A 23,461-nucleotide genomic window follows, 5' to 3' on the forward strand; every position below is an offset into this window, starting at 1 on the left:
TACTTTGTCACAAGTCCACAATTAATAAAATCCTATAATCTTCCATTCCTAATCTTAGAAAATTAAAAGAAATAAAGTTAGCCTTCCATTTTATTTTGCTCTCTTTCTTGAGACAGGGACACATTAGTTTGCCCAGGGTTGCTTCAAACTCTAATCTTCCTCTCTCAGTCTCCTGAGTACTAGCTTTATAGGCATGCTCCATCATTTTGGACTTTTATTTTGCATTTATGTCAAAGAAGAGAGTGGCAGGTAGAAATTTCACCATAAATTTCCATTTGTGCTAAATTTAATTGGTAAGTGGAGCTGATGAAAGGTATCACATGGTGGGAACACGTGGTCTGATTGGGTTTTCAAAAATAATGAAGTGTAGAGTCAGCAGGGTGTGTGTTGGAAGTGATTACACTAGGGAGAATGAGATAAATTTGGGTACTTTTGCTAAAATTAATTCGAGATAAGGGCCCAAGTCAGGACAGCAACGATAAGAATAGGGAGACAGCGTAAGAAGATTTGAGAAGTTGCACCCACGCTCTGACTTAATACATAGAAGCATATAGGCTCACTGTTTAACCTGAGCTACGGGTAAAGAAAGTGGTAGCATCACTGAGTTTGATTTAATTAGTTAGAGTCCATTGGCTGCAAGCAGTTAAAAAGACTCTAAATGAGCCTGACCTACATGAAATTTATTGAAAAGACATGAAATATGTCGTGCCTGAAATGAGAGAGTGCTACCAGAATTTAGAAAGGCTAGGAACAGACTGTCAGTGCGTTCTTCTGCAGCAGGAAAATGGTGAGAACTCTTTAGGGTGGTATCATTAGATAACCAAGTCCTCATCAAACTCTTGTCTTCATATACCCTAGAGATTCGGGCCCCTTAGGAGAGAAAAATATACAGCTTAAATAAAAATTTCCCATCTGGGCTATCAATACTTCCCTGGGAACCATAGACCATGTAACAGACAAACAAAAACAATACTAAACAGTGAGATCTGGACATACGGAGTTCTTCTGTTAACCTCGAGTCTAATGTGCAGGTTGGGGCAGAAGAGGAGGAGTAGGTCGGATATGGCTTAGGTGGAATGAAGCCCAGTAGACTGGACCAAACCAGCCAGGATGAAGTTGAATAGTCCTCTGAGGAAGTGAGGGAGTGAGGCTGATTATAGGAAAGATAGAAAAGATGCAAGACACAGGTATGGGAGGGATGCTTTGCTGAATACCAGCCAGCAGCCAGTGTATTTCTATAGCCTCGCCTTCTTAAGACTACAGCACCGTGGGAAGCAAAGCCACAAGCTAACAGAAACAATTTTGCTAAAATGCACACAATACATTTGTTCTCATCCCAGAAATCTCTCTGTTCCTTCCACCAAGGTCAATAGAATCTTCAGCCCCTCGTCATGAGCCTCAAGTGCACCTCCCTTTATCTTTCCATGCCTCAGCAGTCCAGGGAGGCTGCCAACAGACCCTGACTTGCCTTCTGCCTGCCTGGCACACTTTCTATTTCTTCTGCTTCAAAGAAATGGCAAAAAGGCTTCCGACAGTGGGCACCTAGTATGCAGGATGTGTGCCCTGGTCTAGGCTTGGAGTTTTGGGGTGATATATGGGTTAGGGCAGGTATATGGAGATGAAGATCAGACAAATTCACCTTCCTAGGCTTAATGAAGGGTGTGCAGGCTTGGTGAAGAGGTTGAATGTAGTGTGGAAGGATCTGTGAATCAGGAGCAGGTAGCAACAGGCCGTGGTGGTAGCTTAGAGGTTTATTATGTTGCAGGCAAGGGTGGCCAGACTGGACTGGGTCACTGAATGTGGACCCCTGCTAGATGCTATAGACCCTAGCTGGAAAATACTCAGGGTTACAAAGAAAAGACTGCCCCATAGAAAAGTCTTCTGATAGAGGTCTCCCCTTTTATTCCTGTTTATCCTTTATGTTAAGACACCTACTTCTCACCTCTGAAGAATTGTAATTCCAGGATAAACATTAAGACTGACCCTCATTCGTTCAACAAATATTATAGAATACTATGTTATGTATATTAATGTATTGGGAGACTATAACAAAACACCATGGGATAAACAGCAAATTTGTTTAAACAGCAAATAAAAATTTTCTTAGAGTTCTGGAGGCTGAGAAGATCCTCCACAATTAAGATGCCTGTGCCATAGTGAGCTCTCTTTTCCTGCCTTATTCACAGCTGCTTCACTGTGACATTGTGGGTATATTTTTTTTTCTCTGTGTAATTGGAAATAAAGTACTGTGAGGTTGAGTTGAACTTCTTCCAGGACCTCTTGAATGAGACTCGCAGAGGCAGTGATCAATGTAAAAGCAAGAGGAGTTTAATTTTGACATGTTGGGGTCCTCCCAAGGGGAGATGACCCTGAGCAGACTCTAACAAAGAGTTTTATACCTTGCAAAAATTTGGGGCAGAATTTAAACAATTGGGGCAGAATTTGCACAATGTAAGTAAGGCAGGGTACTATGTGCGAAACAACTTTCATATCAGACTCAGTGTACCGTTTAAGACTTGCCCAATGGTGGGGGTGGGTTGGTTGGAAGCCACAGGAAGCTTTTTGTGATGGTTTGGCTTGTTGCTGTTCTGGAAACTAAACCAGCTTATTTTCTTCCTGGAAAGGAGGTGTCCTTGTGCTCAGAGGTTTGTGGTGGGAATTTTCCCACTGGCCCTAGATTGGCCCCAACTCTGGTTTTTTCAGTACTTTTTTTTCTCACAAATATATGACTCCCACTAGATTAGGGAACTGCCGCTTACGATCTCACCCAACCCTAATGGCTTGATAAAAGCCCTTTCTTCACATATAGTCACAATGAATGTCAGACCTTCAGCATACCATTGTATGTAGTATTATGATTCAGCAGGGTTAGATGGATATAAATAAGGGACCTGGAATTTGGATGGGAGAGGCTTCTCTGACATGAACTAGAAACATAGGACAATGGAAACCCCTAGGAACCTATAGGCTGACCCTAGCTAAGACTCCTAGCAATAGGGGATAAGGAACAGCCACCCCCCTGTAGCCAGGTTAGACTTCCAATGAAGGGATGGGGAAACCAACCCAGCCACAAAACCTTAAATCTCTAATTTGTTCTGCTTATAAGATGTGCAAGGATAACAATGGAGCATAAATTGAGGGAACTGCCAACCAACGGCTGGCCCAACTTGAGACCCAGCCGTGAGAAAAAGATAACCGGGACACTATTAGTGATATTCTGCTACAGTTGTAGGCAGGGGCAACTGATGGAAACAGATACAGAGACCATGCCAACCATTAAATGGAGTTTATGGAATCTTGTGAGAGAGGGAGGGAAAAGATTGAAGGACTCAGAGAGGTCAAGGATACCACGGGAAAATCTGCAGAATCAACTAACCTGGACCCATAAGAGCTCACAGTTTGAATCACCAACCAGAGAGTATGCATGGGACAGACCTGTTCTCTCTACACATGGGTAACAGTTAAGCAGCTTGGTCTTGATGTGGGTCCCCTGGCAGCAGGAGTAGAGACTGTCTCTGTCTCTGCTCCCTGCCTTTGGATCCCTTTTTCCTAATTGGACCTCCATGTCTAGCAACTTGGCTTACTGTAACTTGATATGCCAAAATTACTTGCTATCCACTGGAGGCCTCCCATTCTCTGAAGAGAAAGGGATGAGGGGAATGGCTGGAGGGAAAGTAAGAGAGAGAGACTGGGAGGAGAGGAGGGCGGGGAGGCTGTGATATGGATGTAAAGTAAATAAATTAATTAATGGGAAAAAAGAAGAAAAAGGAGGAGGAGGAAAGTTCCCTGCCATGTTTTGTTTTAACAGCACACATTTATTGTACATCAGGCTGATTTTGGAATCACACTGGCTTCAGTTTGAACCATAATCCTGTGACTTTGTATGGAAGTCAGAGAGCAACTTCCGGGGGTCCGTTCTTCCATTCCACCATATACGTCCTGGGATCAGACTCACGTCACCAGGCTGGTAAGAAGTACAGTTGTCTGCTAAGCTGCCTCACTCGCCAGCCCTTCATTTTGTTGTTGATGATTTTTTTTTAATCTAAACATTTTCTAGCATCTCCTGTTTTCCTTACTTCTGCCAACCAAGCCTTCATCTTTCTGCTAGAGTTCTCTGTGTAATGTCCATTGGATTGGGTTTCATCTGCTTAGAAGGCTCTGTGCCTTTACCACCTCAACATGACATTCCATGCCCTTCAGCACCTGCCACATCTTATTTTATTCCTTGCTCTGGAAGCCTCAACTATACACCCTGAGCTATTCACACTTAGAATTTGTGAACAATGCCCTTGGATACTTCCTCTGCTCCCTTGCTTGCCACTTGCTCCTCAGGAATGCCCTTCTCAGCCAGGTGACAAGTTAATTATCAACTCCTCTTAGAGGTCGCATAGATGCTCTCTCTTTGAGGTCACAATACATGTCTCTGTTCAAAAGAACTACCTCCAAAGCAAGGGATGCTGTTAACATGCAGTAGCTACAGTGGTAGCACCAGGCTTTCAATAAGGAGAGATTTTCCGTCAAGTTTGGATCCTGCTAAATTGAAACAGATTGAAGACTAGACAGTGTAGGTGTAAAGCTGGCTCATCTTGGATGGGATCCGGATGTACATGTAGCTAGAGATACGTATGGCCGCAAGAGGCTGTCTCTTTGCTTTCAGGTAGAACTGCACCTGAGCCACCCCAGACTAGTGATGGAGAATATTTTGAGTGTCTCATAAGGGCAAAACTAATCTTAGCACATTGCTTCCCTCTTCTACCTTCCTTTCACCACGAGTCTTCTTACTCTCAGTGGGAGGTACAGGTAACCCTGACCAAGGACTCTGGAGGAATGTAGGAAGACTGTAGTGATGAGTGGGTTGCTAGCTCCCTGGTGCCTAAGGTTCATTCATTCTTCTAAGTCTGCCATTGCCCTGGCTCCTGCACAATTAGATTGCTTCCAAAGGGCTGTCCTCAGCCTCCTGTCTCTGAAGAGTAACCTGTGGGGAGTGGAAAACAGGAACCGAGTCTCCCGATGACAAAGCGATTTAAAAGGAACAGCAGAGCTGTCCTTCGTAGTGCTCTGTGATGTGAACCCATTGGTTACTGCTTGAAGACCATGGACTGCCAGCTCAATGAGGGATTGGTGTGGTAGAGAGCATAAACATAGAATTTTATGCAGTTCTGGCTGCAATCCTATAACAAACAGAAGTGCCCACGCATGGCTTTATGTCACTTTGTGAATTGAGTTCAAGAGGCCCCCCAACTCCAAGCACTGTATGCAAAATAAAAGCAATTAGCGCAGCTGCTGCCATTGTGGTCTCCAATCTGGAATTAAGTTATGGGCACAAAATGCAGAATATTTTTCCCACTTCAATTTAATCACAGTCGGGAGATGGAAAGTCATTTGTTGCTTCTTTTGTGCCCCTTGCAATTCTTGCCAGTACTGTGCACAGAGGAGGCACTCATATGCATAAAAGCCAGAAACAGGGTTAGAGATCCCTGCATGGCTTCCATAAGTCTAATCAAAACAAAATCCTGCCTCCCCCACCTATATTTATTTTGAACTGCATATTCCATTAAAATGGATCTGGACCCTTGCGGTAGTCCTAAACCGGTCTTCAAAGTAAGCTTGGCAACTGGCTCTCTCTCCACTGCTCATGTACCTTTTCTTGGTGTCAGTATAATTCCACACAGAATGTTGCTTAGGAAAACTGGCCTCATATATTAAGTTCTGGGCTTTACATTTATGAACCACTGCCTTTAAAAGGCACTGTGGTGTCGCTGTATCCTTTGGGGCTGGTTCCCCCAAGATCTGTTGTCCACTACATTTTGAACACTTACGGTTTTCTGTAATGCTCTTTGCCTATTGCAGAGAGAAATTTCTTAGTGGAAGGGTGAGAGCTGCATTTACCTGTGGGTACACATTTAGAATGGAGACGATATATTTGGTAACGTTTTGGAAGAAGGCTTTTTAAGATCCTCACTAGCTTCAGGAAGTTGGGTAGGCTTACGGTACCAGGCATGTTGTCTTTCCTGTTGAATGAGTCTTAAGCTCAATCAGGGAACATCTCAGAAGACAAGGTGAAAGGTTGTAAAAGCCAGGAGAGCAGTAAATCTGCCCTGAGACCGAGCCTCCTAGCAATGACAGGGATACTTTACTCATGAAGCCTCAGCAATATGGTTGCTTAAATAAAACCTGAGCAGTGACGTCAATACACATGTTAACATGGAAGGGGAAATGCGCAGTGGGCCCCGATCCTAAACAAAGGTATATCTAAGAAGTGCTGGCTGCAGGAAAAGTCTCCCCCAAAGATGATCCCCCTAATTCGTTATTCAATACCAAGTGGTCAGCCCTGAAATCATGTACATGGAAGTAACACCAAACACACCCATGCAGCATATATATATATATATATATATTTATATTTATATATATACATATATATATATGTATATATATATTTGTGCGTGTGTGTGTGTGTGTATGTGTGTGTGTGTGTAAAACAACAAAGAAAAAGAGGCCATGAACTTGAGAGGGAACAAGCAAGATATGGGCAGGGCACATGAGGGTGGTGGGAGGAAGAAAAGGGAAGTGAGAAATGACATAATTAGATTTTCATTTCAGGAAATAGAAAAAGGAAGAAAAGATAAAAATACATCGCACTCTTTGTTCTATGATAGAATGCAGAGATGCTAGCTAGGACCTTGGCTGTGTTGACAGGAATCAGCTAGCTGGAGAAGGATGCATGGGTGTTTAATAATGTTCTCTGTGGTGCTGATGTTCTTCTGCAACTTAAGTAGCTCAACAAATCATTCTCTGACATTGAAGTGATATTTCTACTTAACTGCCACCAGTCATGACACCTTTGCCAGCACTCTTCTCCACACATGACTTTTTTCCCAGAGCACATTGAGTAGCGAATAGGTCCATGATGCTCCATAAAGAGCTGCTAAAATTATTCCACAAACTGGTGTCCATTGTGCAGTGATCCATGACAGATTTTCTCTGATTCAGCCCAAATTACATTACTAGATAATGTCCCTTGAATGTTTATCGTGCCCGGCAATGTGCTCAATGTATTACATGTGCTGGTCATTTCATCCTCTGACCTCCACTCTTCAGTGAATAACTTTAGTCTTCTAATTTTCCCGAGAAGGAACTCAAGTCAATAAGTAGGCAGTAGGCCTTCAGATCCTATGCTGATAACGATGAAGCTAGGGCCACTCTGAAGGATGAAAGTTAGCAAGAGCTCAACAAACATTTGAACAAGATATCTCTAAATTCCAAAGGCTTCCTTGAGGCTCTATCTAGCAGAACATGGTTGGGTCCCATTGCTTGGAGGAGACTTTGGACAGGTGGCTGAAGGCAGTTAGGTTGTATTTGATGTTTTTCAAAAACAATTGAGCCCCCACAAGTAGAGAGTTTAAAACTGAAATTGCCTTCCCTGGCCTGTTGAATATGAGTTAGCTGTGCTCTGCTAGGATGCTTGCTCTTTGAAGAAAGGCTGAGGACAGAGGAAAAAGTACTCTAAGCCTACAGTTTTATATTTACTCATATTTGCTGTTTTTTTTTTTACAGTGCTGAGGGCCAAACCTAGGGAGGACCTTCATGTTCTAGGCAAGCATTCTACCAATCAGCAACACCCCCCTGCCCTTTTGTTTGTTTTGTTGAGATAGACTTTCACTATACAGCTCACGTTGGCCTCAAATACTGTGATTCTCCTGCATCTGCCTCTCGCATGCTAGAATTAAAGGTGTGTGCCACCACTCCTAGCTTAAAAACATAACTTTAATAACTTCTTCTGGGTAGGAATAAGATAGGCAGGACATATAGAAATTTCCCCTGGCGGTGGTTTCCTTTAAATTATTGAGTCATCAATCTGTATGTTCCTCGTTAGAATGGATTGTCTGTAGTTTAGGTCTTGGCAGTCCTCCAGAATTTCATGTGTTAAAAGCACCTAGGACTGCCTTGTGTGGCCCAAGTGGGAGGGGATGTGCATGGTCCTGTGGTGGCTGGATGTCCCAGAGAAGAGGGATGCTAGTGTGGTGAGGTGGGAGTAGTCAGGAGCACCCTCTTACAGGCGAAAGGGAGGGGAGCTGGGCTGGGACTCGTGGAGGGGGTACCAGGAAGGAGGACAATATTTGAAATGTAAGTAAATAAGATAATTAATAAAAAAAACCTTCAATCTACCCCCTTCGATCTACCATCACAGCATCTAGAGTGGTGTACTTGGAGGCCCTGGAAAGCTTGAAAGCGAAGTCTTAGTGGGAGGCATTGGAGACATGCCCATGAAAGTAACTGTGAGATCCGAGTCTCTCTCTCCTCTTCTTTGCTTCCTGGTGAGGGATTAGCTCCACAGTGTGCTTCCACCATGCTCTGCTACCTCACCATAAGCCCAAAGAAATTGGGCCAATTGATCATGGCCTGAAGCCCCGCAAACTGCAAATCCAGTGGTGTCCATCAACTTGACTTCTAAGTAACTATATGGATTCCTATAGAATGGTGCCGCACTCAGTTTTGGTTAAAGGCTCCTGCGTGGAGTGGTAAGCAGTAACTACAGAGACTTATAACTGGTCCAAGTGTTGAGAGCATCTGACTGTTGCATGTCCGGCCCAGGCATACTGTGACGTTTTTATCAATCCCCCTGCCGAGGCTCAGGAAGCATGGTGGAAGAAAGAGCCAAAGAATGTAAGAAGAGCCCTAGGTGGGGGTTGGGGATTTAGCTCAGTGGTAGAGCACTTGCCTAGCAAGCGCAAGGCCCTGGGTTCGATCCTCAGCTCTGAAAAAAAAAAAAAAAGAAGAGCCCTAGGAAGTCAGCGGGAAGCAGTACAGATCACTGCTCCTGCTCATGACCCGATGGTTGGATTATTGAACTCACAGCAGCTGTGGTTATACCATAAGCAACCTTGATGAAGCTCATTAGGTCACATAGACACACAGAAAAGACATGAGAGGAGAAGGGGAGCTTGGGAAGAGAAAAGGGATTGGCCAGGGTGAATAGGGAACAAGGGGTAACAGAGGTATGAGGATGTGATCAAAAGGAACTCTATACGTAAGTGAAAATGTCATAATGAAGCCTGTTGTTATGTATAACTAACATATTCTAGCATAAACGTTAAAACCTGTGAGTCCAAATAGCTTTTTTCTCTTTAAAAGTTAGAGCAATTTGTGGTAGTGGTGTAACGCTGGCTAACGCAGAAGCAACCTCCCTGATCTGCTTTTTATATTTAAAGCACCATACTGAAGCAAAGTGGTTCTAAGACAGTAAAGGGTCTCTGATGGCACACGATATCGTCAGCGTTGTCTCTGGCTGTTAGAGTATATCGATTGCAAAGAGGTGTGATGGGAATGAGTCAGGGAAGATAGATTAGAAAGGGGCCGCTGAGGATCTGCCGAACTAAGATTTGCTTGTTTTTTTGGTAAAAAGACTACACTGAGGGTTTATTAGTTATAATGTACTTTAAAATTACAAGGCACTTTGTAGCCAATTTTCAGTGCAGCTGTACAAATTGACATGAACTAAAAGTAATGAGACCAGGCTGGAAAGTGGGTAGCAAGTATGGATAGTCACTGGAATGAGAAAATGACAAATAAACCTTGTAGCCCCATACGGTATTTTTTCTAAGTGCCTCATTTCCTGCTCTTCTAGCTATTATCCGGAAGACCTTGGTTTCCTAGGAGAGCTGGTTAGAAATCACAAAAATCTGAGCTGATTTGTGGCCTTTTGTGGGCTGCTTTGAAGGGCACTGTTGAGTTGTGTCTGCTTTACCCCAACACTCCTTGGTTCTGCCATGACCTTGCTAGAACAGATTTTTGCATTCTCCTTTGTTTTTGTTTGTTTGTTTGTTTGTTGGGTTTTTTGGTTTTTTTGTTGTTTTATTTTTTGCATTCTCCTTTGTGCTGTTGTTGTTTGAATAGGTTCTTCTTTCCGTGTTAGTTAAGCACTGTGTTATCTATCTACCTTTAAAGCTGGGGGCTGTAGAGATGGCTTTTACAGAGGACCCAGGTTCGAATCTCAGCACCCACAACTATCTATAACTCCAGTTCTAGAGGATCAGATGTCCTCTTCTGGTCATACATTGTCACCACATGTACATATGGTGCAAAAAGCATACACTGAGGCAAAATGCTATACCGATAATAAACAAAATAAAATAATGTTTGACTCAGAGTTGGTAATGTTTTACACAAATGTGTCCTTGCTGATGTGCTGTCCGACCCTACCAATGCAATCAACTCATCTGGTCCATGTCCTGGATGGCCTGGTAGGCATATCAGTCACATGTCCAGGAATCTACCCTATACACTGTAATTAAAGATTACCCTTCAGAGAGAGAGAGAGAGAAAGAGAGAGAGAGAGAGAGAGAGAGAGAGAGAGAGAGAGAGAGAGAGAGAGAGAGAGAGAGAGAGAGAGAGAGAGAGAGAGAATTGCTATTTGATACCTAAAAAGGGAAGGAGTTAGCTGTACTATAAAAGATAGAATCCTTGTACTTACTAGTGAGTATTTAAAATGGTACAAACACTTTGCTAAATGGCCTAGTGATTCTTTTGTTGAATATAACAGAAATTTCTTTTCTTGCTTTTTTTCTTTCGTTTGCTTTATTAAGGGCTGGTGAGGGACCCCAGGGCCTTGCATGATAGGCAGTTGCTTTACCATTAAGCTACATCTCTAGCCCTCATCCAGTCTTCTTATTTTTTTAAGGCAGGGTCTTACTGTGTAACTCTGGCTTGTCTGAAACTGAATACATAGACCAGGCTGCCTCAAACTCACAGAGATCCATCTGTCTGCCCTGCTGAGGTTAAGAATGATATGCACTACCACACTCAGGTAACTGATCATTTTGAAATTCTTATTTTGTTTAATGTATATACTCGAAAGAAATGAAAACAGGCTAAGTTCAATGACCCAAATCTATACTCTCAGCACTTAGGAGATTGAAGCAGGAAAACAGTGAGTTCAAGGCCAACCTAATTTACATAGCAAACCCCTGTTTAAAAACAAAAGTGGAAATGTGTCCACATAAAAACATGTATATGGACGTTTGTCATAGTAACCCAAATGTCTATAATTCATGAACGGATGAATAAGTGTTGTCTATTCAGGCTATTTCTATTGGTGTTGGTTGCCCACCAGCAAGTAATGGTAAGACCTTGTTGCTGAAGACAGAGTTCACTTTTGGTTGCAGGACATGGAGAGACCAAGCCGTACTGACCTAGAGGCTTCCTCCCTGATGGCTAGTAAGGGACTGTAGAATGCAGGGGTGTGTGGAGTAACCAAAAGCTTTGTCCTCTGTGAACTATAGTAACAACCAGTCTGGCAAAATATACTCTTGGATATAATAGTGCCACAAGTGGAGGGCCAACCAACAGCTTTCTGCTTGTTTTTGACGCATGTTCCACAGTAGGGAACCTGTGTTTGATATGATAAATCTGGCCAGCTCATGGTGGAGAAGGTCAGACTGTAGGTGAGAACTACTGTTGTTTTGCTACGCAGACATGGTATCAAACTGTTTTGTAAATTATCTTTTTAAATTTTTACTTTTATTACTTCAGGGACAGGGAGCATGCCACAGCATGTGTGTAGAGATCAGAGGGCACCTTGGGGCAAGCAGTTCTTTCCTTCCACTATGGGGCTCAAACTTCTGTCATCAGGCTTGGCAGCAAGTGCCTTTACCTGCTGAGTCATCTTAGTGCCCCCCATGTTTATATTTATATTTAAATCATCCTTCCACTCAAGGTTCAGAGAACATCAAGGAAGAGGGAACAGAAAGAACATAGGAACTAGAGGCTGGGGCAGACTGATACAAAATAGTATCTTCTGGATGTGACATGACCAATGTACTCTAGCAAGTTCTACAGCTATGGTTACGTGAACAAGACTGGACTAGTCAACATTCATCAAGGAAGGAGGAGGAGCTCCGTGAGATTATGGGCAGTTAATGGTGGCTGGGGTGAAGGCTATCACTTTCTCCAGTGGTGTAGCTACTGGAAAATTGCCTATGCTCCTGTAAATAAACTCCCATCGTGTTCATGCAGGCAACCATGTCTAAACTCCATGGGTTACATGGGGAAAATGATGTCAAATCAGGAGCATGGCTGGTTGGGTAGAAGGATGATTCCGCGGGATAAGGGCAAAGTGATATGAAATGAAAAGGGTCAAAACTCAGTGCAGATGCAGATGAGACTGTCAAAGAATAAAAAGATAGAAAGTGTGGTATGCCCATACAAAGGAATATTACACAGCCTTAGAAGGAATGAAATACTGACACCTGGCCAAACTGGCAAAAGTGTTGTTAAAATTATGCTACGGAAAATCAGGGTACACAAAGGATCACAATATGAATGATTGCATGTATGTGGAATGTCTGGAATAGTATTCTCTATTGAGACATACACTAAATTAGTGCTTGCCCAGAGCTCCAAGGGGTGTGGAAGAAATGAGAAATGATAAATACTAGGTTTGGAAGTTTGGAAGACAGCTATGGATGAAATATTTTAAAAATCTTGCAAACTAGAGCAAAAGAGGTATTTCTTTCTGAGTGAGATATACAGAATCTAATATATTATATAAAGACACAGTACTGACTTAAAATAAAATTTCTCTAACACATGCTTTTTTTAAAAAAAATTACCAAATGTGTTTTTAGAGAAAATTTTTTTATTCTTAGACCCAGTACCATTACTCATTTGTATGAAGTAGACTTCATTATAACTTTGATTCTGTTTCTGCTATGTTATATGTCACAAGACCCCTTACAGAAACACTGTCTAGCCATGTAGATGTACGCTGGAGGTTCATCCGGGGGATTGCTCTGAGGGTAAAATAAGCTTGGTCTACATTTGAGGCTTCTGTGGACTACATAGTGAGACAGACCCTTGACTCAAAGAAGTGAGCAAGATGGTGAGAGGGACACACACACACACACACACAGAGAGAGAGAGAGAGAGAGAGAGATATCAAAGACTGATAAATCTCCTTTTTTGTGACCTGGACCCCCTTCCCCACTTACTTACACTTACTAATTTATAAAGACATTTGTAGCCACACAATTTTTGTGCGTACACTGGACTTAAAGTTTCATTTAAAGATGCCAAACAAAAAGTTTGATTGTAATAATGGTTACATAACCCTAAACCCACTGAAAACCATCAAATTGTATGGCAACAAGAAAGTATCGCAGCATTAATCACGTAAGTAAGTAGGTTTTGTTGAAGCCATTTAGGCTGGTTTCTCAGGATAGTAGTCTTTTGGATTGAACACTACTTGGGCATATAGGCTTTGCACTGTCATCTCACTGGGGCTCGGGATCTCTAAATGTCTTCACCTGAACCGGCTCCACTCTACCTGGGCAGTGTATAGCACATTGGATCTTCCCCTTTTGAAACCATTTGGGAAAGTGACAAAACAATGTGTGTGGTGTATAATGACTTAAAGTAGCACTTCCATTGCCCTAACCGGAAGGAGGTGGTTAATTGGGAACTGCAGGCACTGTGGCAGGGCCAGAGGGGAAGTAATGTTGATGAGTCAGCCTTCCTCAAGCTATACTAAGGAGGTAACTACTGACAGCCCACTCCCGTAGCAGGAATTTAAGGTCAAGTTTAAGCTGGGGTCAATGTGGTAGCTCTGAGTTTGGTTGGTTGTTGGCAAGGCAGGAATGTGTGTCCTCTTATTACTGATAGCCTTTCAATTGAAACTATCCGGTCTCTGCACCTAGAGTTTGCTACTAGTTGTAAAAGTCAGCCAACTCTTGTCTTTTAGGCACAGGTTCCCTTTATAAAAGTTTGAGGCAATGCCAGGTTTTAAAGGCACCCTGAAAAGGGTCCTTTAGCAGTTGTGGCTGAGGTATTTGCCAGGTATCATAGCAATGTGTACAACCAAGTGTGCCAACAATGAAGAAGTGGTAATGTCCTGCCCTACCTTTTTAACATTGAGTATGCCTGGAAATGGGGGAGCAGTGGGGAGCATCAGCTTTGGAGCGGGGTGAATTTGGGATGGGATCCAAGCTTGCATTTCATATTAGCTCTATGAACGTGAATGAGTTGCTCAACCTCTTGGAATTGAAGCTGCCTTCTGTGTAAAATTGGGGATAACGATCCTTGCCTTGCTGAGTGTTGTAAGCACAGGCAACAGGTAACAGATATCAAGTGCTCTATGCTGCATCCGGCAGAAGATGTGACCCTCTAAAATACTACTTCCCTTCCTGTCTCAGTGCAGGTGCCTCATCAACCTGAACCCAGCGGAAGTACAAATCAATAGCAGTTCTGTCTAGCCCAGAGAGCCCGCAGGCAGCTCTTGCTGCATTCCACACTGTATCCTGGAAGCTCACACGGGAAAGACTGCTGGAGAATGTGCATATGTCTAAAGGTCTAGGCCTGACGGTGCGTATGAGGAAGGAGGGTCTGAAACTGAATGGTTAGCCCATCTAGCTAAAGGACTGTAGTACCTGGTACATGGTAGAAGCAGGAAGCTAAATGCGTCCCTAGCATGCTTTCTCTGCTGCGATCACTCTTTGTGTCCCCATTAAGAGATGGAAACCACCAGGACCTTGAAGCAGTGGAAATAATAACCTCTTATCTTTAAAGAGCACTTTACAGTTTCAATGTATCCTGTGTATTCACACTGACTCTTCTATTGGATTGTCCGCCTAATAAAGTGAAATAAACAGGAAAGCTATTACCTACTTTTTGGTGAAGGATCAGAAAAAAATATCCAGGGCTCAGAAAGATTAACAGTAATTTTGTAATGAAATTGGGGTTAGAACCTTTGTCCTTTGACTCCTAATTCAGTGTTCTTTCTACCACTTTAACTGAAGATTGAGTTTGGGTCGAAATGGAATATATTTGAGAACATAAATAGAACATACTATTTGGTTATGTAACACCACAGCTGCTGGGTCTGGTTTAGCAGAAGCCTGAAGAACAGGAGAAGGGGGTGGGAGGTAGTCAAGTGTGTAAAATGAATTCTGCATCTTGAGATGTTCAGCAAACCTCAACCGAGTTCTGGGAGGATTGACTGGAACATTAATTCTTCAGCCCTTAGTGTATTACAGCTTTACATTATTCCTTAACTCCAGGGACAAAAGCCAGCTTTTTCAGCCTTGTGACCTAATCTTCCTAAAATTATAACCTATCTCCCAACTTGTTGCTTTCTTCGTCTCTGTCATGCACATGTGACGAAAATCTCTCCCTCCCGTGGGTCTCCTTGTCCCTTATTAATCTTGATGACTGTCCCAAGATATGTTCCCTCTGTCTCGTTTTGATAGCATGCAGTTTCCATTCCTTGGAAATACCTTCCTCTATATGAATGGAATAATACATCAGGAGGCACTGTGCAAATAATAAATGACAATTTACAATTATTTTTGTCCTCTCCAGTTTTAGTTCTACTTCTCACTTTTCAGCCTTACCTGAAACCTGGGAGTTCTCTTCCCTGATGATGTTTCTTTCCTCCAAATGTTTTCCAGCTTGTATGTGACATAGCATTAATGTGGCTGTGCATGGGAAGTACATGGGGGGATGTTGGGGGACTTTCTCTAGTAGATAGATATGATTTCTACTTCCCAGGTCACAGGAGTCAGCAAACTTCTGACCCTTTCATGGTTTTAGGCAACAAGGAAAGAGTTAGAGGCAGTGAAGGGACTGAAGATAATCAAAGGAGATGGAGACAGAGAAAGGAACAGGGAGAGGGAATATGAGAAGTACGAGAGTGATACTTAGCTATGAAAATCACCTAGGAGACAAACCTCTGGATATGTACGTGAGAGACTTTCTAAATGGGTTTACCTGAAGTGGGAGGGTCAATCTTAAATGGAGATGGCACCATTTCGCGAACTGGACTCCAGGACTGAATATAAAGAAGAAAGTGAATTGAGCATTAATGTTCATTGCTCTCTTGATCCTGGTTGTGCACACAAGAGGACCAACAGTTTCACAGTCCTGCTGCCCATGTAGCCCTTGCCATAATGGACTACATCCTCAAACCGTGGGACAAAATTAATGCTTCCTTTGTTACATTTATTTATTTATTTATTTATTTATTTATTTATTTATTAATTTAGAGTGTAAGGGAGTAAACACAAGCTACAGCACACATGTGGAGGTGTCACATGGGTCTGTTGTGTGACAAAACTTTTTCTGAGGAGATGCAACATGCACATCTCCTCATCCCAGATAGGGAATCTACAACAGACCAAAGTACAGATACCACCAAAGTCTCACTTGCTGAACCAATGAGTTGTATTGGGGTTACTTAGAGGACTGCGGGTGGGAGTTACTTACAGAAGCAGAAATGACTCAAAGACAGCTGCATCACCAGAGCACAGCATGGGTGACAGCTCACAAACCTGGGAAACTGGCAGCACATTGCACAGCCTGTAGGCAGCTTAACAGGTAGGAAACTGTCATTTCCAGGTACCTCAGAGCTCTAAACCTCTTCCAGGCAGCTCGGCTGGTTTCTGCTTCTTCCAGGCAGGTGGGCTGGCCTCAGAGTCTTCTTTGCAGCTCAGCTGACCTGAGATTCTTCTTTGCAACTTGGCTCTGCTTACTTTGGCAAGGAGGGTTCTTCTAGTCACTCTGTTCAGTTTCAGGGACTTCCTGAAGCTATCTTGAGCTGTTTACCTTCCTATTTGAAGAGTTTCACTGCAAGCTGGAATGGTTTCATCTCAGAGGAAACTGTTACACAACAGGGTCTCCAAACCGAACTTAGGTTGCTAAGCTTGGCTGCAAGCACCTTCACCTGCTGAGCCATCTCCCTAGGCCCCTTCCTTCCTTAAATTGCTTTTGTCAGAAGTTCTGTCACAGCAGTGAGGAAAAGAAGACACCAGCTATTGGCTGTTTAATGTTTTCTGTCTCAAAGGGACTCTCAGAAGCATTAATCTAAAAAGCAAGGAAGAAAGATCCCTTCTGCTATACTAGTCTGAGAGAAAGGAATTTTGAGAAGCATTTTGTTGCACCCACAGGATAAACTCTATGGGTATATTTTCACTGAGACTGACGTGGTATTTTTGCATCTGCAGTCTGAATGCTTGCTCTAGGAACAGAAAAGGGAAACGTAAAGGATTATTACAAATGCTTCTTGTGACTTGCACAAATCCAAGTGCCAATAAAGATCATGTACCCCAGCAGGCGCCCCCACCTTCCTCCTTCTAGACCTTGTCTGTGGTTCTCTGGGGTGTGCTCCTGAGGTGGTGCCAAGGTGAGCAGTGATTCAGGCTCCCTGTGCTTACTTTGTTTCTGCGTTTTTATTCTATGTCCATGCCAGCCCAAACACAGTCTCAGAACCTTCCCTCTGGTCTTCTTTCTGGTTATCACCTCTTCAAAGTCATTTCCAGTCAGTTGTAAAGGACTCCTGAGACGCGTGGTCTGGAGGTCATGGGAAAACCACGACCAAGTGCACCATCAGGCCTGAGCGGTGCTCGCTAGTTAGTAAAAGATTGGTTGAAGATATCCTTGTTGAGATCGGACAGGTTCTCTAAAGCTCCCCCAGAAACCAGCCACTTCTTTTTTGTTGGCAGTAATGTCTCTTCTGGTTTGCTTTCTATTGCTGTGGTAAAAGATCACAACCTAAAGCAACCTGGGAAGGGAAGGGTTTATCTGACTTTCATGTTACAGTCCCCTGTCGAAGAAGCCAAGGCTGGAACCTGAAAGCAGGAACTAAAATGGAGACTATGCACAAATGCTGCTTACTGGCTTGTGCTCCATGACTTATGAGGCTTGCTTTTTTTTTCTTTTTTTTTTTTTTTTTCGAGCTGGGGACCGAACCCAGGGCCTTGGCGCTTGCTAGGCAAGCGCCTACCACTGAGCTAAACCCCAACCCCTATGAGACTTGCTTTTTAAACCCAGCTTCACCTTCTTAGAGATGGTGCTGCCCACAATGGGTGGGCACATCAATCATTACTTAAGAAAATCTCCCCTAGACTCCCCTATAGGCCAATGTGGTAGAGGCAATTCTTTTATTGACTGCTATTCCCCCTTTCTCAGATGACTCTAGCTTGTACCAAGTTGACCAATAACAACAAAAAACCTAGTCTGCTCAGTGCTTGTGTGAGTGGACCTCTGCATGTTTGTGTAGGGAGTAGGGGATTGGGATGTGTCTTAGTACGGAGGCCAGAGGACAATCACAAGGGCTATGCTTTCCACTTTTTGTTTCACACAGGGTCATTCATTGTCTTGGAACTTTGTCAAGTGCCCAGGTTAGCTGGCCCGCAAGCTCTAGGGATCTAATTGTCTCTGCCACTCATCTTGACATGGCTTTGTTTCCAGGAGCTTGTTACCTCCTGGGCCTGTTTCATGTGGTCTCTGAAAAGCAAAGGCTGATCCTCGTGTTCCAGAAACCAGTGACCTTTCTTACACCTGGCAGGGCCCTAATCTCTTTCTCTCTATGGTATAAGAGGACTCAGATTCAGTTCCCAGCACCCACAAGATGGCTCATGACCCTGCCTAACTCCAGTTCTAGGTAATCTGACACCCTCCTCTGACCTCATACATATGGTATGTGCACCACCAGACATACATGTGGTGCACATACATATAGGTAGACAAACCTCGCTCACACACGGGATAATAAATAAATAGCTTCAGGGAAGGACAGTTAGCTCCCATTTTGTTTGCTTTGAAGGGGGCTTTTATTTCTAGCCATTTGTTGAAGCTAGTAACTTTCAGGGTTTTTTTTTGCAGGGGGTGGGGAGGTTGTTAGTTGTTTATCATCAACATCATCATCATCATCATCATCATCATCATTTATTGTTGTTGTTGATGCACGGTTATTGTTCTGTGTAGTCCTGGCTGTCCCATAATTCACTTTGTAAATCAGGCTGGCCTCATAACTGGTGAAGCTTCAGCTTTTAAATCTCATCCTGAAATACACACACACACACACACACACACACACACACACACACACACACCACTTTTTCTTAACACAGACTTTTAACTAATGATCATATTGAAAACGCTAATATTGTACCATATGAGCACAGATAATAATGTGCTTCCTTCAACACTGCTAGAAGGCTCTATAGCACTTTCACCAAGAAGAGACGGAAAACACCCATGGCACGCACAGTACTCTATTAGTTCGTTGGACTGGCTCACAACCTAAAGATACACCCCCACGAATATGAACAACTACTATTTTTCCACTAAAATTATTTAAAGATATCTTTCTCAGGGCTTGGAATAGAGTGATGTGCTTGCCTAGCAAAGACAGACCCTGGATTTGTCCCCTAGCACAGCATAAACCATCACAGGGCTGTGTCCCTGACATGGCAGCACCAGGAAGTAAAGGCAGAAGGACCAGAAACTCAAGGTCACCCTTAACTGTGTGGCAAGTTTGAGGTCAGCCTGGGATACCTGATATCCTATTTCAAACAAACAAATAAATAAAAATTTTTCATTTAAATCACAAAATAAAGTAAAATAATAATAATAATAGTCTTTGTAATGATTCTCAGTGCTTTAGACATATTAATACCAGTCTGAGATCCCACAGATCCAGAAGCATTTTCTGTTTGAAGTTCTAGTGCTGTCAGAGCATACGGAGTTTCCTCCTCAGAGGAGTTCAGTAACACCCAAAGCAGCCCCTTACTCCATACATACCCAATTCTCAGACGCAGGGGGAGGAAAGAATGAGTCCCTTTGCCAAGGCCTAGAGCTCTAAGGCTTCAAGCCTTAGTCTCCTTTGGGCAGGGGGGTGGCAGCGAGGGTTTTCTGACAGCCTTTATCAGGTCACCCATTCATTCCTCATTCACTCAGCACGTGTATGTTAAGTGACCTGCTGTGTGCCGAGCCCTCTGTACACCGATATAATATCCTGCATCCAGATCTGTTGGAACTGTTTGGAACTTAAACCTTTAACAGTTAAAGGAGTGAGAGCTGGTGTGGCAAAAAATCTGTGATAGTGAGTAGGGTAGGTAGTCAGTGAGGGGAGCAAGGAAGCTTTATTTTCTCAAATCATCCCAAGTCCCTTTTCTTTCTTTTACTTGTTGAGTTTCACACACTGAAGGACTAGGAGGGAGTGGCTCCAAGAGCTCACAGGTCACTGGCAGATTGCACTGTGCCCAGCCAAGACCGTTTGGGTACTAATGACAATTGTTAGAAACAGTGTGTTTCAGCCCCAGCACAGAAATTAATCCTGGACAGACTACCGAGAGGCCTGTGCCGCCGGGCTCAAAGTTGCTGGCTCTGGGTTGGTTATGTGGAAGTTGGGGGCCAGACACTTTGCTCAGCTTAGCAGCTTGTATTGATCTCCGGGGCTCTTTTGTCTCCTCCTCCCAGTGGAAGCCTCTCCTCCTTCTCCCCCTCTCTCCCTCTGCTTTTCAGGCTCTTCCGCTTTGCTCTTCTGCTTCAAATGAATTGAAATCTCCGCGAGCCGCCACGGCACTGATACTTTTACAAAACTGTCCTTGCTCTCTCTGCATTCGTCCAGTCAAGGGTATCTTTGCCTGAGGTCGGAATGGTGCTGTTAGTACTGGTGATGATTGCATAGCAACACAGAGCAGCTCGGAGAGGGGAGGCGGAGAAGGAAGAGGAGGAGGAGGAGAAGGAGGAGGAGGACAGGGAGGTGGGAGAGACCGGGAGAGTGTGCACACAGCAGCTGTCGGCATCCCTGTCTGAGGGACTTCTTTGCTGATTCACAGAGGCAGCCTAGCCTGGGCCTCCCGGCTTCCAGCTACCGCCTGCTTCGCAGACCTGACGGAATCAGAAGGTAGGCCACAGAGCAATTGTTTCCGAGCCTTGCCCTCATTCAGCTGGCTGAAATAAGGGAAGCTTCAAGGGTACTGTCTAAGGGGGCTGTCCGTATGGCTGTTCTTGTCTGACTGCATGTGTCTTTGAGGAAAAACTTGCATTTAAAATGCTTCTAATGAAGTAGCCACTGATTGGATTCATAAAGAAGGAAAAAGATACCCGAGAATCATAACTCAAGACAATTACAAGAGTAATTGTGATCTAAAGGAAGAATAAGAGGAAAGAGGTTTGTTCCTCTGATAGAAATGGGGTGTTTATTTATCTTAGATTTTTCAATGACATGCTTTTTGTCCAAGGGTAGATTTACTGGTAAGAGGGAAGGGGCGTGTGTGTGTGGAAAGCATTTACTCAGAGAGGCAACAGTGGACCTCCAATTTTCTGAGCAAATGAGTATTCTGGCCAGGAGACAGGACACAGGAGTTCTTCCCAGAAGTAAACTGGGTTGAGGCCTCAGAGCCCCGGGTGAAGGGCTCAAGGCAAGCCTGCACTGACTTCCTGATCCCCTTCATTTCCCCCACTGTCTCTTCTGTCTTCCTGTACCTGGGAGGCACCTTTTACCTCTCCAGAGCATAGTTTGGAGTGATTTGAAATAGAGCTTACTTCTCTAGAGTCCAACACCCCATTTCCTTCCACACCCCTGCCTCTCCTAGCCTCAGGCTAAGTGCCCCAACCTGGTACATGGGCCTGGGACTGGAAGGGTAAATATGCTTTATCCTTCTTTTGAGAGGTAGATAAGGACAGACCTTGTGGGTTCCAAGCAGGTGAGGTGGCTGGGAGTGGGGGGAAGAGGTCTTAGGAAAGGAGATCCAGTGTTCTGGTTTGTCAAGAACATGGCACGTACTGTCAGGAAAAGATATACCTTTCTGCTTCCCTTTCCATTGTTCAAAAGAACAAAGGCATTGAAAATCTCCACATAGAGACGTTTCCAAAGGAATCTTTATTTCTAAATTAAAGACTCCCAAGTAAATCACCTGCCCAAAGAGTCCAGAGGAAGCCACAAACCCCAGCAGATTCTTCTTCTGAGATTTGGTGTGTGTGGTTGGGGGGTCCCTAAGAGTCTCCGACTAGAAGTTTGTCAATGTCCTGTCTCTGAAAGAAGATGGAGCTGCTCCTCCCCTGCCTCGGAGTGCTGCTTCCTGGCAACTCTTGATATGGGATAAAGGCGTGAAGGAAGAGACTTGTCCCTTAGGACCTAGCTGGGTGACTCTGAGCTCCCACCAGGAACAGCTTTCAGCTCCTCTGTCACCCAAAGGAGGGGAGAGGCCTAAAATGTAGATATAAAGAGACCATCTAGGGCACAGCCTTCCCATCATATGTGCTCACAAGTGTCCGCATCGGTCTGCCATAATGCCTGTGCGAGGAGGGTACAAGTCATTAATGGAGGTAAGAAGAGAGTCTGATAAACAGAGAAGGCACTCCCACAGGAGAAAGCCCACTCAGTGGAGTCTAGGCCTTTTATTACAGTGTAGTTTACTTCATGTGCGCCTTATGTAGAGAGGCGGAGGCATGTGCCGCAGCTCTCAGGTGCAAGTATGAGGAGGACAATTGTGAAAAAAAAAAAAAAAAAAAAAAAAAAATCAGTTCTGCCCTTTCCACCATGTGGGTCTCAGGAATCCAACTTCGGCCCTTAGGTTTGCCAGCAGGTGTCTACCCACTGGGCCATCTTGCCAGTCCTTCCAAAGGATTCCAAACACTGACAGCTAAAATCTTTCTAAGACAATAGTTTTAGGAGAATGTTAATAGATTCCATTTAAAGTGTGTGTGGGGGGGAGGGGTTGGAAATGCTTTTTAACTGAATTGCCCTCTTGGAGAGTGACAATGTCCATAAAGCACACTAAGGGCTATGAGGCACTCTGTTTTGCATAAATCTGAATAATGTTTTGACATGGGAAACACTTGAGCACTTTACCAGGACGGCTTTAGCATCCTGCTAACCAATTAACCCACCAGACAAACAAACAATCATCCGAAAACAAAACTCTCTAAGACAATCTGCTCCACCATTGTATTTTTCAATGCGCAAACCCAAGAGATTAGTAAAATTGCTCTCCTTTCTGTAGTTAATGACTGGCTGGAAGATTTTCTCCTGATTCCCGTCTGACTACACCCAACTGCCAGATCTCTAGTAGCTTCCCTCCTGCGGAAGTAGTCCTGGGAAAATGAAGAAGGTCTGAGGAACAATCTTTTAAATTTTGAGTGCAACATCGGCATTTATTACATTGCACTTAGTCTCTTGTTATGTCTGAAAATGATCGGGTTTTTATTTAGCATGGGATTTATTGTATTTTAAAAAAGCCCTGTGTTGTGAAGTGTTTTTGTACATTCAAAGCAGCATAAAGCACATAAGAGAGACATAGTAAGATCTGGACATAATGTGATGTTCGGGTTAAAAAAGACATTACCAATAGAGTCTATGTTTCCATAATTAAAGCTTCCCCGCTCCACAGTATCCTGGATGTAGTGTTTGCTCTTCTCTTTCATTTATTCATACTCTAATCTTTACCATGTGTGTGTTTAAAGAACCTATGCTGATGCTTCATGTATGTTAAAAGTTTATTCCAATGGTGTTCAGTGTATGTATTATACTGCAACTTGTTTTTTAATAATCAATATTATACTTGTGAAATACATCCATGTTGAAATATGTGGCCATAATTCACTCATTTTTCAAGAGTGCATTTATGAACATAAGTGAAATTTAGTCACCCATTCTGCTGCAGGTAGATGTTTAGATCTC

The 23,461-nt window shown here is 43.5% G+C and overlaps 1 protein-coding gene across 1 annotated transcript in view; it reads left to right on the forward strand.

Annotated features, from left to right (window-relative positions):
* Positions 1 to 20,348: 20,348 nt before the first annotated feature.
* The window catches only part of Drp2 (dystrophin related protein 2), a 49,816-nt gene continuing 46,703 nt past the window's right edge, over positions 20,349 to 23,461 (forward strand). The window contains 2 exon segments of the mRNA XM_032889794.1: positions 20,349 to 20,425; positions 20,616 to 20,683. The gene's annotated coding sequence lies outside the window, so the exon portion shown is untranslated.

Source organism: Rattus rattus, chromosome X (assembly GCF_011064425.1).
Source record: "Rattus rattus isolate New Zealand chromosome X, Rrattus_CSIRO_v1, whole genome shotgun sequence".
Classification (NCBI taxonomy): Eukaryota; Metazoa; Chordata; class Mammalia; order Rodentia; family Muridae; genus Rattus; species Rattus rattus.